This window comes from Schistocerca gregaria, chromosome 10 (genome assembly GCF_023897955.1).
Source record: "Schistocerca gregaria isolate iqSchGreg1 chromosome 10, iqSchGreg1.2, whole genome shotgun sequence".
NCBI lineage: Eukaryota > Metazoa > Arthropoda > Insecta > Orthoptera > Acrididae > Schistocerca > Schistocerca gregaria.
In genome coordinates, this window is record NC_064929.1 from 70452036 (window position 1) to 70478243 (window position 26208).

At 42.9% G+C, this 26208-nt stretch overlaps 1 protein-coding gene across 2 annotated transcripts in view; it reads left to right on the forward strand.

Moving 5' to 3' along the window:
• Window positions 1-633: 633 nt before the first annotated feature.
• Window positions 634-26208, forward strand: part of LOC126293461 (protein phosphatase inhibitor 2-like) — a 72879-nt gene continuing 47304 nt past the window's right edge. The window contains exons 1-2 of one of the 2 annotated variants that reach the window (XM_049986704.1): window positions 634-1145; window positions 21749-21843. The gene's annotated coding sequence lies outside the window, so the exon portion shown is untranslated. The remainder of the gene's footprint in view (window positions 1146-21748; window positions 21844-26208) is intronic. The other variant, XM_049986705.1, reaches the window with a different exon arrangement.

Consider the following 26208-nt stretch of genomic DNA (forward strand, 5'->3'; position numbering starts at 1 on the left):
GTTCGAACTTTTGCGTAAATATGGAGTACTACCGGACGAGGAAAGAACGGACTGTGGCGGTGCGAAGCGTGTAAAACTCCGTAAGAACAGTTTCGATGCTGAAATACCGTTACAATTTCATTATGGACAGCGCGGAAAACGATCGAGTATCAGGAAGAATACATGGTTCGACACTTTCAAATTATACATCCACACCACCGAATGGACTTTTACATGACGACAGCCCCGACAACGAGTAAGGTAAGTCGTCTCCCTTCCAATTACAAGTATTTTTGTAACACTCTTGTTTTGTCGTCGCTGTAGTGACCAACGTAAACATACTCATAACGCCCGCCACCAGAGTCGCATGATCGATTTATGATCGTACGTTCGATATGTATCGTTTGGACCCCGCGACTTCGATAGGCAATCTTGGATATTACGTACTTCCGTATCAGTAACTGTATGACTACTGTCTTTGCAAGTGTCACGTTATTTTATCTGTGTTTGCAACGTTCAGTTGTCGCGGTATCTTGGTCAAATAAATAATATTCTGCAGAGCATAATGAAATTGTCTCCTATTTAACATGCAACCACACAACTCTAAGACATCTGAAAATGAGAGTATTAAATTACTTCCTATAACAGCTCTCGTTTGTCATTGCCAACTTTCGTTCCGTTCCTACTAATACTGAAGTTAAGCCGTACGAAACATAGGCCAGCCAACACCACACAAAATTACCGTAAATTGTAGAGGGCTCTTGTGAACTGGATCTTTAAATTTTCTGAAAATATTATACAGTTTAGTAGCATATGTAGTAAGACACTCCACAGAAGGAGGACATTTAAACAACAGCTTACGAGCGTGATACAATACGAAATTCAAACGAACATTCAATGCTGCAGCAAGAGTCATTTGTTTGCACAACCATATCTTCGTCCCCTCATTATCTTTGCAGTAAATTTCACCTTGGAAACTGCACCATGCGTGATGTGCCGTATTTGTTATGAAGAGTGCGAAATACAGCGAATATCAATAGCACCATACTGGCAGTTTAACGGAAAGAGATTCGAAAGCTCTTACATGCAAGACTCGCGAACAAGAATGGAACTGTTCTCTGTCAACAAAGAAGACTGATTCTCTACGTCCCTTGCGTATTTGAAAGGTAAGAAATTTGTAAATTTCATGCATAATACCCTTTTGGGGTGTTATTCCGTCCAGTGCCCAAATTGTTTCGTCTGTACACCACAGTCGTATTAATTCGACCATTCACATTGCGAGAAAAGACAAGCCGTTTCTTTTGAATTCGGTTACCAATTTTTTTCGTAAATGAAACGTATTAGGTGCCGATAAAATACCGTCAGCGTGTGTCTCCTCGATAAAATTCAGTCTGTTTTTAAATCGTTCAATAGGAGTAAGCATCATCTGTACTGATTGAAGCTACGTTGTCTTCTTCTTACCAAATATGCCCTCCAAAATAACTGCAGCCGTTATTCGTGGTCCTTAGTGATACCGTGTCTACGTGTGTGGATGTCTGTTCCTTTAGTCCGTACTAATACATGTACGTAATATACTGTCACTCACTCAGGGTGTGTGATTTTCGACTACTTCCAGATAGGCTACTGTTACAAACTGTGTAATCGTAAATGAATAAAACAAACCAAATATTTGAGTAAAGTGAAATTTGCAGTACTGGTAGTTGTCTTTGACCAGTAACGTATTGGTAATGGCTGCAAGATGGTAAAATAAAATAATATAAAAATAGTTTAATTTGTCCATGACCATTTAGTAGAATTCTGTTGGGCACGCTACGTTTACATGCAGTTAAACACAATTAGAAGTTTAATTTTGCACAATTATAACTTTTAAATCTATGCCATTACATGGATATGCCAACAAAATGAATGACTATTTTAATGAGTACTTATAAACACACATATTCAAAGGATTTTTAGGGTGTTACGTGGAGTTAGACAACTTTAGGCTGAATTACTGGAATTCATGCTCACGAAGAGCAGGTATTGCCAGCAGGGGGAGCGACGGTTAAAACTAAGTTTTCGACAACAGCTACAAGTTGCACTTCGTATTTTTTATTTACCGGTTTCTCTTTTCAAACGAACAAGCGCGTCATCAGAACATATAGTGTAAAGTTGACTGACAGCATTAAAGATTGCTTTTAAACTTGGGTGACAGGTTTAAAGATTAATCTGGCTGTACTATAGTACTTAAACTTACGTCCAGATACTTGTAAAGTACAGTAGTAAATGATGACATTGACAGTGCCAAAGATGAAATTTCATCTTTGGGCTGTCAATGTCATGACGTCAGACAGTTTATGTTGTGCAGGAGTAGGTCTACGATATTTTGATGTTAAGGTCTTAATTCAAGATGTCTGCATTGGACGGCCACGCTTCTGGACATTAACTTCACTGAAGCCTCCATGAACAGGGTGCTTCAGTAAAACTGAATCAGGATTTGCGGCCAAAAATTTGAACACTGTAGCTTCTGAAAAGTTTATAGGATGCCCATCTGTTGCTGTATTTCTTTTTGTGATGGGCTGAGAAGACATGTTACTGAGCTCTAGGATATCTTCTTGTTTCGTAACTTGTCACAGCAAATTTCTATTCTTCTCTGCTTTTCTCGACAATATCAATGCACGCAAGGGCGAGAAAACATGGCTCGCATGGCGCTTTTGGTATTTCTCAATGGCTGTAAAATCTGATGGGAGCCGTGTGCGACCAGGTATCAAATATCTGTGTCCAGTTCCTTTAAATTTGTCACTACGTGCTAGTGACAACCATGTGCACTTAACAGTCCAGTTATTTTGTCTGGCAGAATCATCTAAATAACGTATTACTCCGGAAACACTGCTGTTTGTCTGGAGAAATTTATATATCATTGTCATGGTTTACATCCCCAGCCCACACGTACATGTGTCCGATGCCCGTTCCGCTATCATGTATACCCACAGTGTACATCCATAGTTTTTGCTTCTAAAAAGCTGGACGAGCAGCAAGTTTTGCAACAGGAGGGCTGATGGGATGACCATGATACTGGAATCGGTCTTTTCTCTGGCGACATTTGCTGTCATAGTAGCCTGCATTGCTATCTGCTTTCCGGTGATGTAGATCTCTCTTCTTCCACAGGTCATAGACTTTTTGTTGCTCATTAGGTAGGGTGCAAGATTTAATCTCAGTATCAAGCTCGTAGCATACTTTACAACTGTCAGAAAGTGGCATCTTGAGGCGTATGATGTATTCTGTGCAGAAAATCCGTCTGTATTTTCTTTCTGTAAGAATGTAAATTTTCTTTTCCTCATAGTAGTGTAGATAATGATACCGATTTTGAGAAGTGATGTCTTCTCGCAGTCAAAATAAACCTTTCTGGGATTCTTGTGCCTGCTGTAATGACTGTATGTTTCGTATATGGTCGTGGACACCTTCTGTCTCTTCACGTGGGATACACCTTTGATCTTTCTTTACAAACTGTGTGCCACTAACAACTTGCTCTATGATGTTTTACACTCATCGTCTTGCTTTATGCAGTCCATGAACGGAGAGAAAGGCCTTCTTACAGACGTTGATGACTGTCTTACATCTTAAGCTGAGGTTTACTATCCTTTGCTCGGAAAAAACACGTTTTTTGAGAATTTTTTTCTCGGTGTGTGTTATAGACATCAATGTCAAATTTTGTGAAAATGAAAATGTTTGTTGATATTCCCTCTACAAACAAGTGCCGTCGGAACGAAACAAAATTTCGATGTAGACCTCCACGGGCGGTATGTCACAAGTCAGCCGGCTCGTCTGAAATCAAAATTGAGTTTACGTTAGCGAAGTATATACGATTATTTAGGAGTTGTACCCCGCTTAAATTATTTGGACCATAGGAAACAAATGGCGGCCATTTGAACAAAATAGGGTTTTTTCATCGATTTTTCGACTTCGCCGGCCAAGTAAAAATATTTATAGTTGATGGATCGGATTAAAAGTGGTACAACTCCTAGACAGTTTAATTATCTTCGTCAGAAACAAAGAATCATGACAATCGGTTCAATAGATTTGAAGTTCCCATATCGCGCGATAAAAGATACGTCCATACGAGAAAAACGCATCTGAAGTTTTGACTACATATAAATGCAGTATTATGCAACGCACGTCCAATCTGCTATTCCGGGTCCATAAACTAGTCTTTCCTCTTCCTCATAGAGGGCGTTCTGCTCCATCTGGGCCATCCTGCGCTGCTCCAGAGCCGAGCGTACGGTCGGTGACAAACTGTTTTCTACATCTACATGACTACTCTGCAATTCACATTTAAGTGCTTGGCAGAGGGTTCATCGAACCACAATCATACTATCTCTCTACTATTCCACTCCCGAACAGCGAGCGGGAAAAACGAACACCTAAACCTTTCTGTTCGAGCTCTGATTTCTCTTATTTTATTTTGATGATCATTCCTACCTATGTAGGTTGGGCTCAACAAAATATTTTCGCATTCGGAAGAGAAAGTTGGTGACTGAAATTTCGTAAAAAGGTCTCGCCGCGACGAAAAACGTCTATGCTGTAATGACTTCCATCCCAACTCGTGTATCATATCTGCCACACTCTCTCCCCTATAACGCGATAATACAAAACGAGCTGCCCTTCTTTGCACCCTCTCGATGTCCTCCGTCAATCCCACCTGGTAAGGATCCCACACCGCGCAGCAATATTCTAACAGAGGACGAACGAGTGTAGTGTAAGCTGTCTCTTTAGTGGACTTGTTGCATCTTCTAAGTGTCCTGCCAATGAAACGCAACCTTTGGCTCGCCTTCCCGACAATATTATCTATGTGGTCCTTCCAACTGAAGTTGTTTGTAATTTTAACACCCAGGTACTTAGTTGAATTGACAGCCTTGAGAATTGTACTATTTATCGAGTAATCGAATTCCAACGGATTTCTTTTGGAACTCATGTGGATCATCTCACACTTTTCGTTATTTAGCGTCAACTGCCACCTGACACACCATACAGCAATCTTTTCTAAATCGCTTTGCAGCTGATACTGGTCTTCGGATGACCTTACTAGACGTTTCGGCCGCTTGAATCCGGTAGTCGTCCGAATGCTTGGCGAACTGCGTCGAATAGAGTCCCAGGGTGACGTCCGTCGTTGTCATGGTCTCCAGAATTGTTAAATTCCCTATGTGTTGAACCTTCTCACAGCCAGGAAAGTCGCAATCTCCAGTCTTTGCACCAGAATGCAAACGCTTGGGAGCCAACTTCCAAACACACGCGTTCAAACTTCAATTTGAATTTTGTGTGTTTCCTCCCAAGCAACGGTACAATAACACGTCCTCCGAAAAAATAAAAAACTGGTGCATGAAAAAGGCCGATTTTTTTGTTCAACCGCGAGTAACAAACATTTCCGTTCCGTATTCGGAAAAACAGTTTCAGGGGTGGATTCTGAACACTTTTATGCCTCCAAACATGCAATTTTAAAACAACATAGATTTTTTTGAAGCAAAGGATAGTAAACCTCCCCTTAACAGAATACACTGTAGCGATCATTCGAGAAGACTGCGCCTTTATCCTTTTTTCGGGCGGGAGCGTTTTGGTGGTGCCGTTGAGATACATGAAAAGATGTAGTTATTTTGTGCATCAAAATGTCCAAAGTTCCAGAAGTCATGGAATATTCTGGAAGCTGGTTCTCCAATCTTCGCAGTGCATTTCCGACTCACTGACGTGAAGGCTTCATTTCTCTGGCTAGTTGGTTTGACTCTTAAAAATAAAAATGATTTCAATGTTGTAACTTGTTTATGAAAAAATCGCGTTACGTACAATAATATTGTTGTCTGCTGGCTCTCCGAAGTAACTATATTAATAATTGGTATTATTTAAGTAAAATTATATCGTTATTCTTTGAGTCTGTTTAATAGCTTCATTTTAGTGTATACTAGATCAGGGGTCTCCAAACTACGGCCCGCGAGGGCCGGCAAACCGGGCCGCGTTAGCTGGCCGGACATCCCCGGTTTCCGTCCCGCCAAATATTTGAGGTGGTGCCTATACTGCCAACAATTGAGTTTCGAGGCCTATCGCGACCAATACAGCGCGACATAGTCGGAGCTCTACCTTTACAAAGCGGAAGATCATGGCTAAACTTGTGGCTATCCACAATAGACAGACAGACCATTCTCCTTGAGATAGCGAGAAAAAAAAGAACGGTTAAACAGACTACTTTGGCGAAAACATTATAAGGAAAAAAATTTTTTGCATGTTATTCTACTCACGACTCTGGCTTAAGTCTTTCAAATGGACGCCACTTCGGCGACTAGCCTAGTAATCAATCATTATGGAAGATGCTTCTAAAGCGAGGTTTCACTTTCTTTTGATTACGTCGTAAAGTACACATAGCAAGTAATTCGTATAAAATATCTTTATTTAAAGGCAATGAAAAGAAAATACAATATCTGGTGTACATAATGATATTGGATATTTTAGTTGTAACTGAAATATAAAAATACCTGTAATTAATTTATATCTTGAAAAGTCAGAGTATTCACGTAAAGAAATTTAACATCTCAGTGATAATTAGTGACTTTTATGTAGCTGTAACTTTTAGCCTTACATTACGACGATCGTGGAGTGCTAGGGTGCTTTAATCCCACTAGGTAGATCTTAGCCCTCATGACTTCATGGAGAAGTCAATCTGGCCCACGGACTAAAAAGTTTGGAGACCCCTGCACTAGATTATGCCGGTGTATACGTTTAGCGCTTTTACTCTTGTGCCCGCTGCCGCCGTCGATGCCTTCCATCCTTAGCAGGGGAGATGGGGACCTGTCTTACTACACGTGTGAAGTCTGCCTCCTTACGGAAGACAAAAAGAATGCAAGAATTACCAACAACATAAACTACAAATCTACACCGAGCAGTACTGCAATAAAAAAAGCTGCGTTGTGGCAAGCCTTGTGGCTATGACTAGAACAATACAGAAATTTAACAGCTGTATAATGACAAGCCACAATAACCCCTATAGCGGGAATTAAGTGATACGCAACGCTAGTATAACAATCGTATATGGTTAATTGCGGCCGTATAATTACCTTAGAAAGTAAAAATCTCAATTTCGCTCACAAGGGGAGGTCGCCAATCGGGACTCGCAGATTTCGCCCAAATTGCCTGTGTAGGAGGATGTGCGTTTCCACATCACGTGCGTTAAAGATTTCGGTTGAGCGAGCCTTAGGAAAGGAGAAAATCCTCTCGAACGTTTTTCCGATGGCAGTATATACTGTATTGAGTGCACTGTTGTTCGTTAAAGTCGTAGCGTAATGGTTGAGCGCAATGCTTACAAAACAGGCGACCTTAGATCAATCCTTGGTGATTCCTAATTTTTTGCCGGCACGGTAGCTCAGCGTGTTCGGTCAAAGAGATAGCTGCCCTCTGCATTGAAAAAAAAGTTAATCAACAACGAACTTAAACGGATGTCTTACGACGTCCTCCCCGAACAGATGCAAAGAACGGAATGAGATTTCCATATACAGAAAAAAAGGTATCAATCTCAGGTGCTTCCTGATTTTTCCCATATTTATTTTACTTCGTTTATTCCGATTGTTCAACTATTTACCGTAGAAATTAAACAGATTGAAGCAGTATATTTATATAATCAGGCGAAAGTGTTAATGAAAATAGTTTCCAAAGATTCTTGTGATTATGTGCACTTTTTATTCATTATCACAGTTGGTTTGCAATTTTTATGGTAACATCGATCATAGAAACATGTGAAACATATGTTTCACACCAGGCACATTTTATGAATGCATTGTTTGAGTAGTTACATTTTGCTAAACATGCGTCATTGGAAAGGACAATTAGTGTTTGGAAACGACGGTTTGAATACAAATCAAGCGTACCGGATCATAGGGGTGAACACGGGAGCACTGAATTGATACTGCACGATCGAATGTATTTTAAATAATAAATAATAAATAAATGTCGTGTGACTAGGACCGTCGGGTAGGCCGTTCGCCGGTTGCAAGTCTTTCGATTTGACGCCACTTCGGCGATTTGCGTGTCGATGGGGATGAAATGACGATGATTAAGACAACAGAACACCCAGTCCCTGAGCGGAGAAAGTGTGCGCCCCAGCCGGGAATCGAACCCGGGCCCTCAGGAGTGACATCCTGTCCCGCTGACCACTCAGCTACCCGGGGGGCGGACGAATGTACTTTAATTGCATATTCTCTTGATTATATTTCTCGTTGTTGTCGGAGCAATTCAGGGCACTTTGTAGTCTTTTAATTACAATTTTGACTTGGCGATAGAAATATACATCACACGGTGTACATCTTGGTGGAATGACCTTCATGGTACACATTGCCTCGCATAGCTCATTCCTAAATGTCTCATCATACTATGTTGAATCTGTTTGGCCGCTCCAAGAATCCACCAACAGAAGAAATTTGTCTGCTTCGTATGGCTTCAATGTTGTTTCCAAGAATGTTGCATAAAGCTCTTTTGTTACTTTCGCTGACATTGAACAAGTAACATTTTCCTCCTCGTCTTCTAATTTTTTGACAGTGGCGGTTACCCGAGGACCGAATTTATTCACAGACTCTTGCAAACATAAAAACACAAGGGGTAAAAGTTTCCCTGAAGCGGTTAAACTGTACTGTACTGTGTAAGAGTGGTTGGTCTTAGATAGATTTGAGTTTCTTCACCATAACAGTCTCTGCACCTATGACACCAGAGACCTGTTGTACGTTGACTCATACTTCAGTCGATGTTGAAATGTGGCATTAAATGTCTCATCTGCATACGAAACTTCTCTTCTGCTGCAGCCACTGCTTTGTCCAAAGTTGCGACACCATATTTGCTGACGAATTTCGTGATTTTTTTTTTTTTTTGCTTTATCGAATATTTTATCTTGAAGGATTTTGCCCAAGTGTTAGAAGCACCGAAGGTAAAACTCTCTGACAAATGCGAGAAAACAGCGGTCATTGCCCATTGCTGTAGGGTTCTAGTCGTCACTTGTTCATAGAAGCGTCGTGCATCTTGAAATTTTTCCCACACTTACGAGTCAATTAAGGACAACTTTTCAAGTCTGGTGCCACCTTGGTGTACTTCTCTAAAAATGGCTCTGAGCACTATGGGACTCATCTGCTGTGGTCATCAGACCCCTAGAACTTAGAACTACTTAAACCTAACTAACCTAAGGACATCACACACATCCATGCCCGAGGCAGGATTCGAACCTGCAACCGTAGCAGTCGCACGGTTCCGGACTGCGCGCCTAGAACCGCGAGACCACCGCGGCCGGCGGTGTACTTCTCTGCTCCAATTTTCTTCAGGATTGGGAATCTAGACTGCGGTGTTGCAAATTTCCATTTCGGATGAGCGTTAGCAAATTCCAAGACTGGCGTCAACTAAAAATGACTTGCAATGCGGCGGCCGAACTTCGCTGCATGGGGCTTCCCGGCCAACAATGCCATACGACGATTTCATTTTTGTCAGGCAATGTTGCTGATGTACGTGAGAAACTCGTGCTTTCGGAGTATAATCCTCATCTGTTCTTGCGGAAGTCACCTGTGACAGTTGCATATGATAAACGTACGTACGTACGTACGTGTGTGTGTGTGTGTGTGTGTGTGTGTGTGTGTGTGTGTGTGTGGAGAGAGAGAGAGAGAGAGAGAGAGAGAGAGAGAGAGAGAGAGAGAGAGAGAGAGAGAGATGTTCCACGTACCTCTTCATAAATATTTTCTTCATCAAGCTCTGTGCATAGTATCAGATCTTCGCCGTGCTCTATGAAATGCGTATTCATATCGTTGATAACTGCATTTGCAGTTTCTTCACCTGTGGAATTACTGTAGGACTGAAGGACAAAGGAGGATTGTCAGTGATCATCACTCTTTCTTTATAAATTGAAAAAGCGTCGGAAAGAACACTGATGAAGTTTGCTTTGAAATCTTCATCAAACGTTTCGAGGTTAGCAGTCACTTTTTGTTGGGTCGCCATGTTTTATTTTGGCGCGACGATACTCAGCTACACGAATCGTTGCGAACTGACAACAGAATGACAGTCTAATACAGTCGCGACACTACCGGTGAGAAATCTAGTACAGTCTGATAGCTGACGAGACGCTTGCGATTGCAGTGGTCAGCTAGGGTAATGTTTGTTAGCGTCATATACATAATAAGAATAATATTTTGTTTTCTAACCTTTTTGTACGTCATTTACGATATGATTGTTTTATATTTGATTCGAAAGCTTGAATGTATTTAAATTCTACTTTAAATAGTTGAATAACCTGAAGAAACCAAGTGAAATAACAATTAGAAAAAACAGAAAAAACTTGGAGGCATCTTGGAATCGATCGCAGGTCGTCTGATGGGTAAGCAATGCACTTGACCCTTACGCTACGCCGTTAACGGCCAAGTGGATGCTGAATGCGTTATACAGGGTGTTACAAAAAGGTATTGCCAAACTTTCAGGAAACATTCATCACACACAAAGAAAAGATGCTATGTGGACATGTGTCCGGAAACGCTTAATTTCCATGTTAGAGCTCATTTTAGTTTCGTCAGTATGTACTGTACTTCCTCGATTCACCGCCAGTTGGCCCAATTGAAGGAAGGTAATGTTGACTCCGGTGCTTGTGTTGACATGCGACTCATTGCTCTACAGTACTAGCATCAAGCACATCGATACGTAGCATCAACAGGTTAGTGTTCATCACGAATGTGGTTTTGCAGTCAGTGCAATGTTCATAAATGCGGAGTTGGCAGATGCCCATTTGATGTACGGATTAGCACGGGGCAATAGCCGTGGCGCGGTACGTTTATATCGAGACAGATTTCCAGAACGAAGGTGTCCCGACAGGAAGATGTTGGAAGCAATTGATCTGCGTCTTAGGGAGCACGGAACAATCCAGCCTACAACTCGCGACTGGGGAAGACCTAGAACGACGAGGACACCTGCAATGGACGAGGCAATTCTTCGTGCACTTGACGATAACCCTAATGTCAGCGTCACAGAAGTTGCTGCTGTACAAGGTAACGTTGACCACGTCACCGTATGGAGAGTGCTACGGAAGAACCAGTTGTTTCCGTACCACGTACAGCGTGTGCAGGCGCTATCAGCAGCTGTTTGGCCTCCACGGGTACACTTCTGCGAATGGTTCATGCAACAATGTGTCAATCCTCATTTCAGTGCAAATGTTCTCATTACTGATGAGGCTTCATTCCAACGTGAGCAAATTGTAATTTTTCACATCAGCATGTGTGGGCTGACGAGAATCCGCACGCAGTTGTGCAATCAAGTCATCGACACAGATTTTTTGTGAACGTTTGGGCAGTCATTGTTGGTGATGTCTTGATTGGGCCCCATGTTCTTCCATCTACGCTCAGTGGAGCACGTTATCATGATTTCATACGGGATAATCTACCTGTGCTGCTAGAACATGCGCCTTTACAAGTACGACACATGTGGTTCATGCACGATGACGCTCCTGCACATTACAGTGGAAGTGTTCGTACGCTTCTCAACAACAGATTCGGTGACCGATGGATTGGTAGAGGCGGACCAATTCCGTGGCCTCCACGCTCTCCTGACCTCAACGCTCTTGGCTCTCATTTATGGGGGCATTTGAAATCTCTCGTCTACGCAACTCCGGTACCCGATGTAGAGACCCTTCTTGCTCGTTTTGTGGACGGCTGTGATACAATACGCCATTCCCCAGGGCTGCATCAGCGCATCAGGGATTCCATGCTACGGAGGGTGGATGCATGCATCCTCGCTAACGGAGGACATTTTGAACATTTCCTGTAACAAAATGTTTTTAGTCACGTTGGTACTTTCTGTTGCTGTGTGTTTCCATTCCATGATTAATGTGATGTGAAGAGAAGTAATAAAATGAGCTCTAACATGGAGCGTAAGCGTTTCCGGACACATGTCCACATAACATTTTCTTTCTTTGTAAGTGAGGAATGTTTCCTGAAAGTATGGCCGTACGTTTTTGTAACACCCTGTATACTGCTAGCGGAAAAACTTTCGAGAGCATTTTCTCCTTTCCTAAGGACACGCCGATTTCTCCCAAATTGCGTGTGTAGAATGAGATGGGTGTCCACTTTAAGTGCTTTAATTTTTCACCTGACTGGGCCTTAGGAAAGGAGAAAATGCTCTCGAAACATTTTCCGATACCACTATATACCTCATTCAGCGCTATTCTCGTCGCTAACGGCGTAGCGTTACGGTCAAGTGTATTGCTTACGAAACAGGCGACCTGCGGTCGATTCCCAGGTACCTCCAAGTTTTTTTTTTCTAATTGTTATTTTACTTCGTTTCTTCAGATTGTTCAACTATTTACCTTGGAATTTAAATACATTCAAGCTTTCGAATCAAATACAAAACAATCATATCGTAAATGACGTACAAAAGGACCTCCCCTTTGTCAGTCTGTGGCACACCAGTATCTATCCCCGAGCGCCTCTTTCAATTGAGCTCATTTTGCGATAAGAAAATTTAGGGTATAATTCTACGTTCTGGTCCTATATGTGACATATGGGCCCCGACCGACCGTCATGTCATCCTCTGCCAGTAGCGGCACTGGATTTGGTATGGAGGAGCATGTGGTCAGCACACCTCTCTCACGGTCGTTGTCGGGTTTCTTGACCAATCAGTCGATTAGCTCTTCAGTTGGCTTCAAGAGGATGAGTGCACCCCACACTAGTTCTTCCTTGCTGTGGGATTTCTATTTAAGGATCACTTCACTGCTTTTTTAAAAATGTTGGAAATAATCCTTCCTCCATCGCAAGAAAGGCTTTACAACCTTCTGCAGGTAGAATTTAACTAATGTAACAAATATATCGTCTAGTGCTTCAGTATTTTTGAAAACTATGTATTGTTTTTACCAATTCAGATTTATTTGTTGGGAAAAGGAATGAACATTTTATTTAATGAGGAGTTCCTTGTATTCATTTTGATTTATGCAGTATGTTAATATAACGTTAGTTTAAAATCCTACTGATTTATTGAAAGTCAGTGCTTCTCTTCAAGTTCTCCTTAATACATTGGTGTCAAGAATTCAAACAACAAACGGAAATTTTCCAAGGTTGTGTTTATTTCGTTACAAAGTTTTATAAACAGGTGATAGTAACGTCGAAACAACGTAGAGAATACAGGCCATTATCAGCTGCATCATGTATAACGGAAGACAAAAGCCGGCGGGAGTGGCCGAGCGGTTCTCGGCGCTACGGTCTGGAACCACGCGACCGCTATGGTCGCAGGTTCAAATCCTGCCTCGGCATGGATGTGTGTTATGTCCTTAGGTTAGTTAGGTTTAAGTAGTTCTAAGTTCTAGGGACTGATGACCTCAGAAGTTACGTCCCATAGTGCTCAGAGCCATTTGAACCATTTTTTGGTAGACAAAAATGTTGTTAGTTTTTTTCAGTTTAACGGATTTGCACACACCTCTTGACAACTGGTTAACTCTATAAGGGTTGTGACCACCTGTGGCACCAATACAGGCCTGACAACGACGGCACATGCTGCGAATGATGTCTTCAATCTCATGTTGAGGCAATAACGCAGAGCTGCTCACAAGTCTTGGAGAGTCGTTGGTGGATGCAGACATGGTGCAAACAGTCTCCCTAGTGGATCCCAGACATGCTCTATGGGTTTCAAATCAGGAGAGCGTGCAGTATCTTCCGTTTCCAAAAAAAACATCAAGGACCAGTACTCTCTGAAGGCGAGCATTATCGTCCATCAATACGAAGTCTGAACCCGTAGCACCTCGCAAAAATAGCGCATGATATTCCAAGCTCTCCTCATGGTACCTGAACGCAGTTAAATCTTGCTGATTCACCTGCAAAATTTCATAAAGAGATGTTCGAGTGGTCAGTATAATCCATGCCCACACCGTTAGGGATCCTCCTCGATATTGGTGTCTTTCCACGAAGTTTGGGTCTCGAAATCGTGTTCCCCGTGCCCTCCAGATACGAATCCGTCGAGAATCACTCTCCAGGCCAAATTGGGACTCACCTGTGAAAAGAACATTGGCCTACCGTTCGACTGTCCAGGTAGTATGTTGACTGCTCCATTCTAGACATTGCATTCTGTGAAGATGCGCCACAGGTAAACAGGCAGCAGGTCTACAGCAATAAAGGCCACTCGGCTGAAGCCGTTTGGTTCGATACGACACTCGAGTTGATGCTGCGAGGTCAGATGCCAGTTGCAGTGCAGTACTGAGGCGGTAAGGTCGTGCCCTTACCGCTAAACAACGGTCCACTCTTTCGGAAGTCACACGTAGCCCTGTTCTGGTCTCCGGGATACAGTTTTGGTCTCTATAAACTGACGCCTCATCCGAGAAACATGAAAGTGAAATGTCGTGTGACCAGCGCCTCCCGTCGGGAAGATGGTTCGCCAGGTGCAAGTCTTTTGATTTGACTCCACTTCGGCGACTTGCACGTCGATGGTCATGAAATGACGGTGATTAGGACAACACAACATCCAGTCCCTGAATGGAGAAAATCTCCGACCCAGCTGGGAATCGAACCCGGGCCCTTAGAATTGACATTCTGTCGCGCTGACCACTGAGCTACCGGGGGCGGACCCGGGAAACATTCTTATGTGACTTTGAAAGAGCATTCTTTAAAACACTATATAGCTTGTGTACATACAAATAGGAGAATATTTTGTGCAATTCCCCCCACCCCACCCCAGTTCATCAAGCTGCTGGTAGTGTGTCATTTCCAACAAAAGCCCACCTGATGGGCAAATAAAAATTGCACCCATGCAACGCGAAGTCCATGCTGTGAGCAAACAAAGATTTACAACATTTTGGAAATAAAATAGTACTTTCTTGTATGAACTTGAAGGAACAATCTTCAAAACATTATAAAGCTTGAGTACATACCAATAAAAGAATAACTTACGCGATCCCCCCCCCCCCCCCCCCCCCCAACCCTATCATGGGCATCAAGCTGCTGGTAGTGTGTTACTTCCACAAAAAGCCCAGCTGATGGACTAATAAAAATTGCAGCGAAGCAATGCGAAAACCCTGCCATAAGGAATCAAAGATTTACTACATTTTGGACAAAAAGCAGTTAATTCTTATATGAACTTGAAGGAACAATCTTTAAGTTACTACAAAGCTTGTGTACATACCATTAGAAGAATAATTTGTGCGATTTCCGCCCCACCCTCACTCGAGGCTATCAAGCTGCTGGTGGGTGTTATTTCCACCAAAAGGACATCCGATGGGCAAAAAAAAAAAAAAAAAAAAAAAAAAATTGCAGCCACGCAACGCAAAGACACTGCTGTGAGGAAACAAAATTTTACTACATTCAGAAAATAGAATAGTACATTCTTATATCAATTTGAAGGAGCAATCTCTAAAACACTATAAAGCTTGGGTACATACCATTAGAAGAATAACTTGTGTGATCCCCCCCTCCCCATGGGCATTAAGCTGCTGCAAATTTCGGGCTTGTAAGCGGTCGTCGTTCAATACTTCGCACGGGGCACCAATACTGGGCACCTGCCAGCCATCTTCAGCTGAGCCGTCGCAGACTGGCGAAAACGTCCTCCGTCCCGCAATATATAGCGTGCTGTAAGTGTTCTGCGCATGCGCCGAAAACTTGATAGTTGAGCCACACTGCCCGCCGGCAGCGCCCTCGCTGGTGGAATAGCGGAACTCAGTGAGAGCTGCTGTTTGCCACGGCCGTCGACGCACTCTGTCGTCTTCGAGTTGAGCAAATCGTGGATGGGATTCCGTGCACTGTCCAGCTGGTAGCCGCTGCCACGGTTTAACAGATTTTCCGCCAGTCGTATTTCTACGGATTCTTTAATAATGGGGTCCCAGAAAGACGTTGCTGTGGACAAAATCATTTTCTCATACTCCATTGAATGTCCAGTAGAAATACAATGTTCAGCAATAGTGGACTTGCTTGGCAGCAAAAGGCTGGTGTAACGTTGATTTTCAGTGCTGCGTTCTTTCACGGTGCGTGTGGTTTGACCTATGTAAGCCATACCACATTGGCACGGTATCTTGTAAATTCCGGCCTTTCGTAATAGCTGATTGTCCTTAACTGATCCCACAAGGTTCGCAATCTTCGATGGTGGGCGGAAAACCACTTTTACCTGAAATTTTCGGAGGATTCTTGCTATTTTAAACGAAGTGTTGGCAACGAAAGGAAGAAAAGCTAAAGATTGTTCCGGCATGTTCTCCTCTTTATTCACTTCCTGCTTCTTAATTTTAACTGTTAGTGCCCGGTTAATCTGCCGGATGGAATACCCATTTGCGCTGAATTCTGTCTTTAGATGGGAGAGTTCTTGAGGTAAGCTATCTAGGTATGAGACAGTATGAGCTCTATGAACAAGTGTTTTAAGCAAACTCATGGTTTGCGATGGGTGATGGCAACTCGATGCTTGCAGGTACAAATCAGTATGAGTGGGTTTCCGGTAAACTGAATGCCCTAGAGAACCATCATTCTACGGTCGAACCAGGACATCCAAGAAAGGCAAACAACCATCTTTCTCTATTTCCATGGTAAACAGGATGTTGCTATGAATGGAGTTGAGGTGATGTAGAAACTCCATTAATTTAACTTACCTATGAGGCCACACTATGGAAGTGTCATCCACATACCGCCAAAAAACTGTTGGCTTCAGGGCAACTGATTCAAGCGCTCTCTCTTCAAAATCCTCCATAAAAAGGTTGGCCCCAAAAGAGACAGGGGGCTACCCATGGCGACACCGTCAGTCTGTTCTAAATATTCTTGATTAAACATAAAATTAGTTGAGGAAAGTGCGTGCCGAACAAAGCAGTGATTTTTTTCTCTCGTCAGTCTACTGACTGGTTTGATGCGGCCCGCCAACCTCTTCATCTCAGAGTAGCACTTACAACCTTTCTCCTTATCAGTGTTTTCCACATATTCCTTTCCTCTCCGATTCTGCGTAGAATCGCCTCATTCCTTACCTTATCAGTCCACCTAATTTTCAACATTCGTCTATAGCACCACATCTCAAATGCTTCGATTCTCTTCTGTTCCGGTTTTCCCACAGTCCATGCTTCACTACCATACCAATGCTGTACTCCAGACGTACATCCTCAGAAATTTCATCCTCAAATTAAGGCCGGTATATGATATTAGTAGACTTCTCTTGGCCTGAAATGCCTTTTTTGCCATACCGAGTATGCTTTTGATGTCCTCCTTGCTCCGTCCGTCATTGTTTATTTTACTGCCTAGGTAGCAGAATTCCTAACTTCATTGACTTCGTGACCATCAATCCTGATGTTAAGTTTCTCGCTGTTCTCATTTCTACTACTTCTCATTACCTTCGTCCTTTTCCGATTTACTCTCCAACCATACTGTGTACTTATTAGACTGTTCATTCCGTTCAGCAGATCGTTTAATTCTCCTTCACTTTCACTCAGGATAGCAATGTCATCAGCGAATCGTATCATTGATATTCTTTCACCTTGTATTTTAATTCCACTCCTGAACCTTTCTTTTATTTCCATCATTGCTTCCTCGATGTACAGATTGAAGAGTAGGGGCGAAAGGCTACAGCCTTGTCTTACTCCCTTCTTAATACGAGCACTTCGTTCTTGATCGTCCACTCTTATTATTCCCTCTTGCTTGTATTGTATATGACCCGTCTCTCCCTATAGCATACCCCTACTTTTTTCAGAATCTCGAACAGCTTGCTCCATTTTATATTGTCGAACGCTTTTTCTAGGTCGACAAACCCTATGAACGTGTCTTCATTTTTCTTTAGCCTTGCTTCCATTATTAGCCGTAACGTCAGAATTGCCTCTCTCGTGCCTTTACTTTTCCTAAAGCCAAACTGATCGTCACCTAGCGCATTCTCAATTTTCTTTTCCATTCTTCTGTATATTATTCTTGTAAGCAGCTTCGATGCATGAGCTGTTAAGCTGATTCTGCGATAATTCTCGCACTTGTCAGCTCTTGCCGTCTTCGGAATTGTGTGGATGATGCTTTTCCAAAAGTCAGATGGTATGTCGCCAGACTCATATATTCTACACACCAACGTGAATAGTCGTTTTGTTGCCACTTCCCCTAATGATTCTAGAAATTCTGATGGAATGTTATCTATCCCTTCTGCCTTATTTGACCGTAAGTACTCCAAAGCTCTTTTAAATTCCGATTCTAATACTGGATCCCCTATCTCTTCTAAATCGACTCCTGTTTCTTCTTCTATCATATCAGACAAATCTTCACCCTCATAGAGGCTTTCAATGTATTCTTTCCACCTATCTGCTCTCTCCTCTGCATTGAACAGTGGAATTCCCGTTGCACTCTTAATGTTACCACCGTTGCTTTTTTTTAATGTCACCAAAGGTTGTTTTGACTTTCCTGTATGCTGAGTCTGTCCTTCCGACAATCATATATTTTTCGATGTCTTCACATTTTTCCTGCACTTCCTATTTATTTCATTCCTCAACGACTTGTATTTCTATATTCCTGATTTTCCCGTAACATGTTTGTACTTCCTCCTTTCATTAATCAACTGGAGTATTTCTTCTGTTACCCATGGTTTCTTCGCAGCTACCTTCTTGGTACATATGTTTTCCTTCCCAACTTCTGTGATGCCCCTTTTTAGAGATGTCCATTCCTCTTCAACTGTGTTGCGTACTGCGCTTTTCCTTATTGCTGTATCTATAGCGTTAGAGAACTTCAAACGTATCTCGTCATTCCTTAGAACTTCCGTATCCCACTTCTTTGCGTATTGATTCTTCCTGACTAATGTCTTGAACTTCAGCCTACTCTTCATCACTACTATATTGTGATCTGAGTCTATATCTGCTCCTAGGTACGCCTTACAATCCAGTATCTGATTTCGGAATCTCTGTCTGATGTAATATAATTGAAATCTTCCCCTATCTCCCAGCCTTTTCCAAGTATACCTCCTCCTCTTGTGATTCTCGAACAGGGTATTCGCTATTACTAGCTGAAACTTGTTACAGAACTCAATTAGTCTTTCTCCTCTTTCATTCCTTGCCCCAAGCCCATATTCTCCTGTAACCTTTTCTTCTACTCCTTCCCCTACAACTGCATTCCAGTCGCCCATGACTATTAGATTTTCGTCCCCCTTTACATACTGCATTACCCTTTCAATATCCTCATAAACTTTCTCTATCTGTTCATATTCAGCTTGCGACGTTGGCATGTATACCTGAACTATCGTTGTCGGTGTTAGTCTGCTGTCTATTCTGATTAGAACAACCCGGTCACTGAACTGTTCATAGTTACACACCCTCTGCCCTACCTTCCTATTCATAACGAATCCTACACCTGTTATACGATTTTCTGCTGCTGTTGATATTACCCGATACTCATCTGACCAGAAATCCTTGTCTTCCTTCCACATCACTTCACTGACCCCTACTACATCTAGATTGAGCCTTTGCATTTCCCTTTTCAGATTTTCTAGTTTCCCTACCACGTTCAAGCTTCTGACATTCCACGCCCCGACTGGCAGTGATATCAACAGGAAACATGTTACCAATCACTGTCAAAAAATCTTTGTAAAACGTGAGACCACATCAAAACTTACTAGAAGGTCTACACTGCTAAGACGAAGAGCCCCCAGTCTGTTGATAAAATCAGCTGAGTTTCGTATGTCATGTGAGCACTTGCCTACGAAAGGTCTCAGTAAGGAAGCGAGATGTTTAGCTAAATCATATGTAGGAGCTCCAATGTTGCTCACTATTGGACGCAGAGGGAGACCCTCTTTATGAATCTTTGGAAGGCCATACAGTCTTGGAGGTACACAACCATGTGGTCTTGACCTCTTGATGGTCTCTTGCGGTAAGGAGGAGGAATTTAATAGTGCTGAAGTTTTTCGTTGCACACTTCCTGTAGGATCGTAATCAATCCTCCTATAGGTAGAGTCACTTAGCAGACCATACATGTTTATACACACCAGGAGGTAACAAAACAGTTGCATTACCTTTGTCAGCTTTCAATACCACTACGTCAGGGTTGTTTGAACAGTCAATTCGCCGGGAAAATTTTAAAATTCACAACATGAGAACGATTCACACTAAGCCTTCGGGCCACTTCAGTCTGCGACTGCCCTGTTTCCATTCTCCCTCCACAGTACAGAGGCTGTAGGCGGCTTCTCTATAGCATACTGCACCGTCTGTGACTACATACACAGCGACTGTGGACGTGTGATTACCCTGCAAACACTACCCCGCGTGTTAGGTGCCCTGACGCCATTGCTGGTGTGGTTGTCCGTTGATCGGAATGCCATCTTGCGCGCAGAACGCGATCGTAACATCTGTTGACAATTTGTATGATTATATAGTGAATTAGACACAGGAGAAATAGCAGTTTGTTGCTTTAATTATGGGCACCAGTGAAGTTAGTTACCGGCAGTTTTCGTGCCTACACCTTCCCTCTGCTTCTTGATGTGGCACCATATCGTCATTGACATTAGAAGGTTTAGTGTTGTTTTTCTAGTATGTGGGTTTGTTTCCTTTTACCAGTTTTTATGTTATCTCTTCTCAACCCCAAGGCATCACCGTTTGTTCGTGTTGGTTTTGTCTGACAACAATGATAGCTCGTTTTTAGCTCTTTCCTCTTCTTTATTGGGCCTGTTGTGACTCAGTTTTTATTAAACTTTTTATTTGTGTTTCCATATACACCTAGGCATTCAAGATTTATGTAGCAGGTTAATGTTTTGCAAAAAATTCCCATTCTTTGTTTTTCCTGTGAAGCACATAGGCTTGTCACTGCAGTCCTCAGAGTGTAGAATCGTTGTACCCCGACTAGGTTTGCTGGCTTCCTTTATAGCAAGTCTTTAGCGACTATTTCTGACCTTGTTTTCTACTCTGGCATTTCAATTAATAACCAGTAGTGATCTGCAATGCTTGTCTTTAAAGCTGTACTTTTTGTCTGTAGTATGTTATATTGATACATAAATGACCTATTTGTGTCACTGTATTTTTGTTGCAAATTGTTTGACTATTTACTATTAAATTAAAGTGATATGTGGTTATTAGATCACTGAATCTCCTTGTACTATGTAACAGTTGTCTTTCAGTGCGCCAATATTTGGATCACCTCCTACCTTGTCCGCTTCCGTAGCGTTACCGCCTACCACACAGGGGGCCCGGGTTCGACTCCCGGCAGGGGACTGGGTGTTGTGTGGCCTTCATCATTTCCATCATCTTCATTGACTCGCAAGTCGCCGAAGTGGTGTCAGCTAAAAAAGACTTGCAAAACTCCCCCGAATGGGGCCTCCCGGGCAAAAATGCCATACGATCATTTCCATTTACCTCCTACCTTTATGTATGGGAATTCCCTGATAGTCTTGTCTAGCAGCACTTCCAGCTCCTTTAGAAAACCATTTATTTGGCCATTTGATGATCTGTATAGCACTAATATTAAAAACTTTCCTGTCTGAACGTTGTGCGTGTGGCTTCTGACTCAAATAACTTTCGTGTACGGTTTTCCACAGACTATGGATTGCAGTCTTTCGTTTCATTTTGTACCTACACTGCAGCTCCTCTAACTTAATGATCAGATCTGCAGAAGTAAGGTCATACCTGATTTACTTCATACGTATTGAACATTCTTTTGTGGAATTCTGACAGTAGAAACATTTATATTTGTATCTAAATTTTTATGTCAGCTTTTTCGCGAGCTGCTTGTACAAAAAAGTCCTGGTCCTTCAGGTATCTGAATGTCTTGTCAGTTTCTCCTTCCCAGTTTTGATGGTGATAGTGTTTGTTCCTCTGGTCGGCTCAGTGATGTCTCTTCTTCTGCAGGGCAGAGCGATGTTTCCACACCTGCCGATACTGGGGCCGCTACTGTTTCTGCTACTGATGCCGGCCCTGTGGGTTACAACTCGTCACTGGACGTGGTATGAATTTGGTCTGCTCATTGTGAAACTATCTGGATCCTCCTGAGGTAGGGGGAAAGCAGGTGTACTAGATGTGCAGTGAGCAATCCCGCAAACGTTTTACAAATAAGTTTTTCCAGTAAGGTATTCTCGGTCCATATCTCCTGTCAGGAGAAAAAATAAATTAGGAAAGGTTTGGCAGATTTTATAAAATCAGTTTTCTGGCGTTCTTAATCTTTGTTCACGCAGGAGAAATTTGGGAGGGTGCACCTGTGTGGAATTCCTACAATAATAGTTTTCTGCTTGTCAAGAAACATCATTATTTTCCCTACGCGCCTTGTAGCTTCTTTTACTTCATTTCTATAGACGTCGTGCCCGCCCGGCTGGCCGTGCGGTCTAACGCACCGCTTTCCGGACGGGAAGGAGCGCCTGGTCCCCGGCTCGAATCCGCCCGGCCAGTGTGTGGATGGTTTTTAGGTGGTTTTCCATCTGCCTCGGCGAATGCGGGCTGGTTCCCCTTATTCCACCTCAGTTACACAATGTCGGCGAATTCTGCGCAAACAAGTTCTCCACGTACGCATACACAACCATTACTCTACCACGCAAACCTAGGGATTACACTCGTCTGGTGTGAGACGTTCCCTGGGGGGTCCACCGGGGGCCGAACCGCACAATAACCCTGGGTTCGGTGTGGGGCGGCGGAGGGGTGAAGTGGACTGCGGTAGTCGTCGTGGGGTTGTGGACCACTGCGGCTGCGGCGGGGACGGAGCCTCTCCGTCTTTTTTAGGTCCCCGGTTAACATACAATACAATACAATTGACGTCGTGGACACAAGCTGTTAATACCGTGCACTGGAACAGCTCTTAACGAAATCAAGCATGCTGGAGAAGTGCAGTCACATCACATTTTATTAATGTACGAAGTGTCCTGGATGCTATGAAAAGCCGGCCTGTGTGGCCGAGCGGTTCTAGGCGCTACAGTCTGGAACCGCGCGACCGCTCCGGTCGCAGGTTCGAATCCTGCCTCGGACATGGATGTGTGTGACGTCCTTAGGTTAGTTACGTTTAAGTAGTTCTAAGTTCTAGGAAACTGATGACACCAGAAGTTAAGTCCCATAGCGCTCAGAGCCATTTGATCCATTTTTTTGCTACGAAAAGAAATGAAACGTGTTTCAGTAATCCACACATCAGTAACTCAGTAACACCACAGGACATAGTGCTGAGAAGAGATGATGAGCATGGCCGAGTAATGGGGCATGTCTTAAAACAGAAATTCGACATCTTATATTAATAAGCAAACGGCCTTGACGCAGTGGTAACACAGGTTCCCATTAGACCACCAAAGGTGATCGCTGTTGGGCTCGGTTAACGCTTGGATGGGTGACCATCAGGGTCCGCTGAGCGCTGTTGGAAAGTTGGGTGCATTCAGGCCTGTGAGACAGTTGAGCAACTTGACTGAGAAGTAGCGGCTTCAGTCACAAAAGCTGATAACTGTCGGGAGAGCGTTGTTCTGACCACATAGTTCTCGACATCCACATCCAGTGACACCAATCGCCTGAGGATGACTCGGCGGTTGACTGGTACTATTGGATCTTCTGAGGCCCGTTCAGACAGAGATTAATTTTAGTTTTATGTTAATGAACTTTGAGAGCCATGATAGTTTAAAAGTCCCATAAAACCACAATAACAATAACACTAGTAAACAAATTTAAACTTTTTTCCGCAGCTGGTTTGTAAATGGGTGAATATACCTAATTTTGGGGTGATGAATACACTGGTAAAATCAGTTTTTCTGTATGACGTCGGCAACGGCCTTGCCGCAGTGGATACACCTGTTCCTGTCAGATCACTGAAGTCAAGTCGGGCGTGGCCAGTACTTGGATGGGTGATCATCGCGTCCGCCATGTGCTGTTGCCTTTTTCCGGGGTGCTCTCAGCCTCGTAGCCTTGTGATGTAAATTGAGGAACTCCTCGACCAAATAGTAGCGGCTCTGGTCACAGACAACCACCATACCGACGAGGAGAGCGGTGTGCTGACCACACGCCCCTCCTGTCCGCATCCTCAGCTGAGGATGACACGGCGGTCGGATGGTCCCGGTGGGCCACTTGAGGCCTGCAGACGGAGTGCTGTGCTATGACGTCACATTTCCTAGATACACAGCAGAATAAATGGTAATAGCGAAAATTGACACAATTAAGTCAAAGAAAATTACACATTCAGAACGTTAGCAATCAAAACTATTTTGTATGTATACATGGGCATGATGCCAATAAATGATCCAAATTAGTTCAGAAGACATTTTCACCTTTAGTCGTCTTTAGTTTCTGAAAAACGCGACGACAGAGAACTTCTTTTGTTTGCCTTTTTATTGTTCTCCCTAACAAAACCCAACAGTACTTACCCAACATTGAATGGTTCCGATTGCCTTGGTAACGGTGTTCCATGGTAAGAACGTCTTGGTGGAAGCGTTCACCGTGCCAGTGGCATACGGCTTCCAAATTTTACAGGAAGAAATCAAGGTGCGAATGTAAAAAGTGAATTTTAAGCGACATTCTACACCCCATCTGTATATAGTTAAGGCTAACCGGACATTGACCTCCTTCTGTGTGGATGCACACGCGTTGCCCGAACTCTTAGGGACTCTGTAAGATTGTCTGCCGCGAGTAATGAGTGAAATGGGCTAGGGCACTATGAATGTAGTGTGTGGACTTTTAAGTTGGGAATGTGGGTCTCACGGGTAACGTCCAAGGGATAAGACCCCGCGCCCGCACTATCCTTTGTCTTCTCCGTGGCTCAGACGGATAGAGCGACTGCCATGTAAGCAGGAGATCACGGGTTCGAGTCCCGGTTGGGGCACACATTTTCAACTGTCCCCGTTGATGAATATCAACGCCTCTCGGCAGCGTAGGGTCTCGATTTAATTATCATTCCATTATCTTACAGCTGTCCAACATATCATTCACAATGGTAACAGTTTTTGTCTTTTCTGTTATCCAAAAAGTCCTTCACAATTGCTTTAAAAGAAGACCAAGCAGCTAAATGTATATCTGTAACCTCTGATAAGAGGTTGGATATTTCAGCAATTTCCTTACCTGTGGTCCAACAAATTACCTTCTTTCAGCTTGCCTCACTTAATTTGGGAAACTTAAGTGATTGAAGGCCTAACCTTCTTTATCCAAAGCTTTTACAAAGTTCTTGATATGATGGGGAGGCAAAATGATTTTATCGTGCTCAACCAATGGAGTATTGTTCACATTTATGTTTCCAGGAATATATGATTTCCTTATAGACCATTCCTTGACTGTATAGTGGTTCTTGGTGTCACGGCTGTCCCAAAGGCACAACAAACAGCAGTATTTCGTGGACCTAGCCTGTAAACCTGTAAGGAGTGCAACAACTTTTAAATCACAGCAAAGCTGCCATTCATAATCCTTATATTTGATTGCCTCTAGCAGCAAAGCCAAAAGTTTCTTTAATGTCTACTGCGTAAGCCAAAGGTACCGATGGAAATGCATTGCCATTACACAGTAGTACTGCTTTCAAGCTCGTTTTTCGTCGCCACTCCTGTGGATTATGTTGCACACCTAGCTGCATCATCAGACCATTGACACATTTACATAAACACATTGAATTCTGCATATCGAAATATTGGGCGAAGGAAGCACCTCTTGATCTCAAACAGGAATTTTTTGTCCCTGGAGCTAGAAGGTTCCGTTGTTGCAGTCTCGACCCCAAGAGTTCAGCTTGCTGTTTCGAAAGTCTTAGATCGCGAACCAAATCGTTCAATTCCTTTTGATTTAAGAGCTGGGGCGAAGTGTCATATTGAGGGCAGTGCTCTTCTATATGTTCAATACTTTGATTCACTTGACATGGTGTCTGGTTCCGTGGCTTTGAAGTTACAGTCAGGAACAGGTAACCCCTCATCATGGGGACAGGCAAATGCACCGAAGGTACATTTCGATACCGGTACTTTGTTTTATGTCTAGTTTTACTTGAATGTCCCGAAATATTTGTAAGACAGAAGTAACAGTCTGAAAATTGGTCATTAGGCTCACACCACACCATCGGTACAGGGAATAGCTCGGCGTTTTCCTTTCAACCACTCTGTTAAGTTTGTAGTACAAGCTATGCAGGCAATATGAAGTGCAAAACTTTTATCTTGATCACCAACAGGATAGTCAAAATCCAATTTATATGCCTTCTTAACCAAATCAGTGAATGGTTTTCTTCGGGCTTTTGGAATGAGTATCCCACACACATACAAAAGTTGTCGGGATGGTTTAGACAGCAACTATATTTACTAGTGGCCATTTTCATTAGTGTACGTTTTAAAGACAAAGAGCATGCACTATTTCACAGGAAACAGTCACTGAGGATCTCTTTCACA